Below are 7,587 nucleotides of genomic sequence, written 5' to 3' on the forward strand. Positions count from 1 at the left end.
GCTCCTCCTCCTGCCGCTTCATCTGTAGTTCCTCCTGATGTCACTCGTACTCGCGGTGTTGGTCAGCTTCCCTCCTTCACCACATCTCCATGTCCACCCGCCACTTCTAATCCTCATTTTGCTCCATGTCGAGTCATGGCCTAAAGTCACAGATAGGTGGAGGAGACTGGACAAAAGAAACAAGAGGAGATATTAGTAAGAGAGTGCATGAAATCATACAGAAAGGCCCACATGAGTGATCTATGTCACTATACCGGTGGGTACTCGTATGGTTCATATCGAGGCTTGTCATACTGGTAGTTGGCACACATGAAGAAGCATAGGTCATTGTTGTAGGATATGTCCTAGGACTCGCAAAGTCTACAAGGGTCGCCACAGAAGCACATCGGTGGTTCAACCCCCTGGGGGATGAAAATCTCACAATATTTCTTAGGTGGGCTTACAGGAGTTGAGGAAGACATTTCAGTTGAGGGAGCTGGGAAGGAGTGGTCTATCCATGCACGATGGTGGGATTATTTATAATGGATGGGGGCTGGTGCATGGACGGAGTGCATGGGCTTAGCTGGGGGCTGGAGCATTGAATGCCATGTGAAAGCTGAAAAAGTTGTGGCATTGATGCTTGGCAGATATTCCCTATGGCAGATGTTGCTTGGTGTGGTCATTTCATTCTGCAAAAGTTTAGCAAGTAGTTATTGTAGTTGAAAGTATTATAGTTGTAGGGTTTTTTGATGTGATAGTTTTTTATTTCGAAAGTTTGAAGTGAACGATTTGAAAAGGGATATGAAGTACTCGGTGTGTATGCAGTGAAGCGTATAGTGAATGCATTAGATGCATTGGATCCACCTAGTGATTCTCCTCCGTTGCCGTCGGCTGTTCCCACCATACTAACATAGTAGAATACGATAGCAGAATAAGGTACTAACATCATAAGATAGTATCATCATAGTAACTAAACTACTCCGTAAACCAGCAGTCTGAACTAATGAAATGGAAAGCTGAACAAGTGATATTTATTAATCATAAAAGCAACACAGACTACTCCTGACCCCTGCCCGGACCCCTTCCCTGCGCCTTACCTCTGGCACGCTTGCGTCTACGTGCTGACACTGGAACGTCCGCCTCCTCCTCCTCCCGAGGATGCTCGTAGGTGGAAGGTGTGTACCAATCAGGCGCATGGTGCTCACGTCCGGGCAACTAGGGACCATAGATGCCTTCTGCCTCCTACTGCGTAGTCTGAGTGGGCGGTGGTGCACTGTACAACTGTGATAACCCTAGCACTTCCGAGGCCCCTACCTAGTCAAAGAATGGGTTCCCGCTAGAGTACAACGTACCCCTGGCCTGTGTGGTTGTATCGATGCAGATCAAATCTGCATTTATATCATGCACAATCAACTGAGTATTGGCAGAGAATGCATAATAACTCAAACATTACATAATAAAGAGTCGTGACATACCTGGCGTAGAAAGACACACAGGCGTGGCAAAACTAGAGCCTCCTACATGCACATGATGCGGAGGCTAAGGAGTATTGTAGCCATGCCTGGTCCATCCAGGGCCTCCTGTGAACTGGGGGTGGTCCATCCATATCCTCCTGTGAAGTGGGGGTTAGCCCATCCAAATCCTCCTGTGAACTGGGGATGGCCCATCCAGAGTCTCCTGGGAACTGGGGGGTGACCCATCTAGAGCCTCCTGCCTGCACAATTAGTCAAATTGACACCGTATGGACCATTATGCATTTGACCATTTGCATAGAAAACTATAAGATTTCTAGCATTTGACATAATTGCGGCAGAAAATAAATGTATCGAACAAAATAAAATTTAATTAACCTTACATAGAACTAAAACAACAGATTGCTAAGATTACATAAATGTACAACAATATTATAAAGAAATAATTACGTACAAAATATTTATTTATCAACGAAATAAAAAATTCTCACACTAAAAAATCTTATAGTAATAAAATTACCTGATCAGGGAGCGGAGGCTGAGGACTAGCATATTATTGGTGGCCAAATGCGGAGGATGGTCGTGGGGGCCTCTGGGTGGAATGCGCGGCCAAAGGCTCGCTTACAACAACATTAGGCTGCCGCATGATGTGCACTCCATGATACGTTGGGCCTTGGTGGAAAAGCGAGAGAACGCTTTAATGATATCATTGATCACCGTACCAAATGTGCCTTGCTCGCGCACTCTCGTAGCTGAACTCATCGCCTCCACGTGAATCTCTCTCGCGACCTCTGACTGCGGTACACGACTAACCATTAGCAATAGAGTAATGTGAATGTTCAAAGCCATAAGAATTTGAACATTTCACGTCGCAATGTGTAGCGCCACTCCTGCGTGTCCTGGGTACAGGGCGACAATGCTAGCAGAGGAACGACGTGGGGGGTCCACGACACGAAGGAGACGTGTGCGGGTCCGTGTACTATACCACTACAGGTATTGTTGGTAACTGTATTCATCGTAAGGCGCACCAAACTCGATCACGTTCGCAAGAGCATCGCCCCACTACTGCACCCATGGCTGCATCCTGATGGTCATGTCAGCCATGCTCCTTGGCGCCCCCTTCGTCGACAACCTACGATGGTGTGTCAATTAGAGAAAAGCAATACACATAATAAAACGAGGTATGTGACATTAGAACTCACGTGTGTACGGAAGCAGGAACATGGTCTCCCAGCGGGACCGGGACCTCCTGGCGCCATCCAAACTGGCGCATCACGTGGTGGACGGCATAATCTTCGACAAAATACATCAAACACTAGTTTTTTCCTCGTCATCCAAAACACTGAGTCCTTGAAGCACAATTCAGAGATCCCACAGCCAGCGGATCGTTGCAGCACAAAGCCGGTGGTGTACGACTCCCGAACAACCATATCATCCCTCAGGTGGTCGAAGTGCTCAGTGAAAGCCTCATATGCTGAACGAATTTGAACTCCTGCCCACTGCAGCTGCAAAATTATAGTTCATCTAAGTTAGGTTATCAATGTTACAACAGTAAAATTTGAACGGTACTATAATGGGCATATCGTTGGCGTGTCCAAAGTGATCCCATTGTAGGCTTGTCGATGTCGTCGCCAACGTACATCTCTGAGGTGTAATGCATAAGCACCAAGAGGGGTTGTCCAACCTGAAAGCGCTCGAACGACCACAGCTAAAGCAGAAGAGGCATATCCATCAAGTTGGACGTGTTGCGTGTCCTCATGCAGGCATCGCACAGGGTGCAGTCGGTGGCGCAAAGAACCGCCGAACACCAAGACACCTGAGGCACATCTCCAACTGCTACGTCAGCAATAGCCCATGCATAGGCTATCCAACGTGCGTCCACAATATTGACGTGGCTGGAGGTGAACATCACCCAACTAAACAACCATAGCAGGTAAGCCTCCAGGTGTCAAGCAACATGGTACTCCGTGGGATCGTCGGCCATCCTATCCACCTGCATAATTCGATTGATTTTTATTATCTATAATAAATGGACAAAGCACATGCAATATGAAACTAGAGAAGCAACGTAAAAAATTACTAACTATGAACCGCTCCAACCACTGCTTCTTGGGCTCGTGGTTCTGATGCTCCTCAATGGGCCACATATGAGTGATAATTCTAGTATTGCTCCTCACTCCTCCTTTTGATCTCAGGTTTATGTCGAAGCGGTGCTCATTGACACCCATGCTACGAACCATATGTTGTACTGCCTTCATGTTCTTCTTTTTCAGGTACTATATCATCCATTGGGCATACAGTGTACACATTGTTGTATAGTGTATCACAACAGTAGCATGCCTCTTCTGGTAGTAACCAATAATATCGTACAACATTCCCTCAACGATTACAACGATAGGGAGTCCACACAGCTTTTTGACGACCCAATTGTAAACCTCTGCTATATTGGTATTTATGATGCCGTACCTACCAAATAACATCAAAACAAATAGGTATCAACTTTCAAATATACTAGCTCATACTACACATATTCGATAAAGATGTAGCCTAGTACACGAATCTAGCACCTCCGATGTCATAGAGTAAGAACCACTTCTCCTTTGGCTCTACCACAATCCAGTGCAAGAAACATTTGATGTTTATTGCCGACTTTCTTCTCATATTAGGAGGATCAATGCCTTCTCCAAGAGGTGACAGTGCCTCCAGTACAATTTCATCACCAGTAGTCGGCTCCTTATTTCTCTCCTAGACGTGCGTCCTTATTTCCTTATCCAACTCCTTCCACAAAGCATCAAACTTGTGACTTTGGTTCTGGCTACACAGCCTCTTGAACATGTCCATCAGTGCTTTGCTCTTGCATTGCTTGTGGAAATTTGCTCCCATGTGACTCATGCACCACCTATTTTGCAGATCATTCCAAGGGAACAACTCACTTAAATCTTCTTTCAGTGTCTTTATAGCAGGTAAGATCCCAGCATGCCAATCATGTATGATGCAGATGTTAGGTCAATCACGGACAACCCCAACCTTAAGATGCCTAAAAACCAGAGCCAGCTCAATCTGCTCTCACCCTCCACAAATGCAAATGCCAAAGGAAGTATCTAGTTATTTGCATCAACATCAATTGCAGTGAGAATATGGCATTTGTACTCCCCAGTCAAGAATGTACCATCGATGCAAAGCAAATGACGGTAATGCTGGAAGGACTGAATACACTAACCTAAAGAAAAAAAAGCACGCCGGAAAATCCTAGGATGGTTTTCATCAAGTTTAGTCTCTTAAAAGCAGTGTATGTGTTAGGGTTCTTGACCTTCAGAATTTCAAACACGCAGGCTAGGTTACAATAAGAAGCCTCATATGTATCCCACCGCTTCTCCAAAACATTCTTCTTTGCACGCCAAGCCTTTTGATAAGTAATCTCATATTTGAACTGTCGTAATATCGATCTTTGGATGAACGAGCATTCCATGTCCCGCTTTTGAATAATCTCAATGAACAATTCATTTGCAACTAGTGCAGCAGTGAGGTTACGGTGCTTTCGACCAATATTTTCTAGCATGCAATTGTATGGAACCACTTTTGAGGCTACCCAGTGGGTCGAATGCTTCGGCTTGTATGCATGTACATAAAGATGCATCCAGGAGTTCTGCACTTGACACTATACTTTCCTGGGCTTGAGACAGCAATAAATACCTAACCTGTGTGATGTCACTGCCCACCGTACCACTGCATCCTTCATTTCAGACCGATTAGGGAATACCTGATTTAGGTGAACCATACTAGAACCATATTCCCAAGGGGAGTCATGGTTCTGCATAACTTGCATCATCGCTTTGTCAGGCAAGTTCCATTCTCCTGGGATGACAGTATTAGAGCAGTCATCGTCTGCATCATTCTCATCATCACCATCATCTTCATCTACATTACAGATTCCAATAAAGCTTCTTCCTCATGAATTATGTTACGGTCTACATTCTCGAGCTCAACAATGATTTCTTCAATTTCCTCCCCTATATCAGCCTGACCCTCCTCAACCTTTGTCGCCCGCTTATGCACAACAACCTCTTCCTCGGTCATTTGCCTTTGTTCAAATTTCCCCATCAACACTGCATGCCCATGTGTATCCTCTTCGTCTAATGATGTTGCTGCACTGCTACTATCATCCGCTTCTCTTGGGTATGGTTGCACCAGGCTACTGAACTCAGCTCGACGTCGCCTGCACCACTCCAACAATTTCAACCACTTGTCCGTCCGAGACACCAACTTTAACTCCCAACAAACTGGATTTAACGTACGAGTCAACATGCATTGCATCGTGATAGAATAAATCTGAGGGCCAAGATGAAAGTATTGGGTGAACAACATTTTCATCTCCTTCATTCTTGTATCCTCAGAGTTTGGGTGCTCAAGGATGGTAAATGAAAAATTACTCAAATCAACACCTGATGCACCATTACGGATTTGACCATTTCTATAGAATATTCTAAGATTTATAGAGTTTGACATAACTGTTACTAAAAAAATGTCAATTAGAAATGAAATTAAATTACATTCATACAATACGACTAACTTAAAATTGATTAACGCAATGGCCATGCCGACCCACCGTTTCTGGTCCTATAATGAAAAATACTATAGTCTTTGTTGCCTAAAATCTAATCAATATTATTGTCCTAAATGTACATCGGGGATATTATTATTAAATAAACATATTACTAGCACTAACAAATTGAATATATTTAATTCTCAAGAACTTATTAATTAATACTATTTGATATTAAAATTTTAACATAAATACTTCGATGCTGCATTGCTTTTTGGATCCTCTCTTTGTTTTTTATTATTTTCTGTTGCAAACCACTAGTCCTAAGTCTAAAATAAATAGAGTACCAAGATCTAATATGACTAACTTAAAATTGACTAACGCAATGACCATACTAACCCACCATTTCTGGTCCTATAATAAAAAGTACTATAGTTTTCGTTGCCTAAAATCTAATCAATATTATTGTCCTAAATCTACATCGGGATATTAGGGATATCATTATTAAATAAATATATTACTAAGCACCAACAACTTGAATATATTTAATTCTTAAGAACTTATTAATTAACACCATTTGATATTAAAATTTTAACATAAATTCTTCGGTGCTGTATTGCTTTTTAGATCATCTCTTTGTTTTTTATTGTTTTCTATTACAAACCACTAGTCCTAAGTCCAAAATAACTAGAGTATCGAGATCTAATATTTGCACGCACATATATTTTATTTTCTTAACATAATACTAAAAATAATCTAATACAAAGATTTATACCTAAAATCAATATTTACAAAGAAAAAAATATTTTCTAATCCTTAATTTAATCTAAATACACAAGAGCGATAAACATCCATCTAAAATACAAATATAAAAGAAAAAAATTACGTTACTGTTCTTCTTCCTCCTCTCCTTCCCCTTCTCATTCCTCCTCTCTCCTCCTTCTCCTTCATCCTTCTTCTTCTCCCTCCTCCCTTCCTCTTTTCTTTTCTCTCTTCTCCTCTCTTTTGCTGGCCTGCTCCGTCTCTGCTCGCGACTGAAATGTGACGAGCAGGTGCAGTCGTGCGAGCGCAAGGGTGAGGGGATATGGAGGGACCGGATTTTTTGACGCCCGTTTGGCGAAAATACAATTTTCATCGTACGATTTGGTGACAACTAATTTTTGCTAAACCGTGCATCGAAAATTACCTCAAAATTGCCACTGAGCACCCCAAGCCTTCCGCCGGTGCCACGTCACCAGTTTTCGCCAAACCGTTGGACGAACATGTATTAAATTTAGAATTTTCTCATATTTTCGCCAAACCGTTGGATGAACAGGTATTAATTTTAGAATTTTCTTATTTTTAGTATTATTTCTATAATATCTAAAAAAATAATATTAAAAAAAGCTCCGAGGATAGAGGGGCGGAGCCAATTTGACCTCCACAAGGCTCCGCCTGTGCTCATCTTAGTACTAATGAATAGCATATCTTAGTTCAGTAACTCAAAATAAAAAACCAATGCAAATTCCTTACCTGCATGAATAATTTGATCAGGTGGGGATAGATGATACTAATCTTGTGAATCTTATCCTGTGCATATGAGGCCAGGCCCTA

This window comes from Phragmites australis, chromosome 3 (genome assembly GCF_958298935.1).
Source record: "Phragmites australis chromosome 3, lpPhrAust1.1, whole genome shotgun sequence".
NCBI classification, from domain to species: Eukaryota; Viridiplantae; Streptophyta; class Magnoliopsida; order Poales; family Poaceae; genus Phragmites; species Phragmites australis.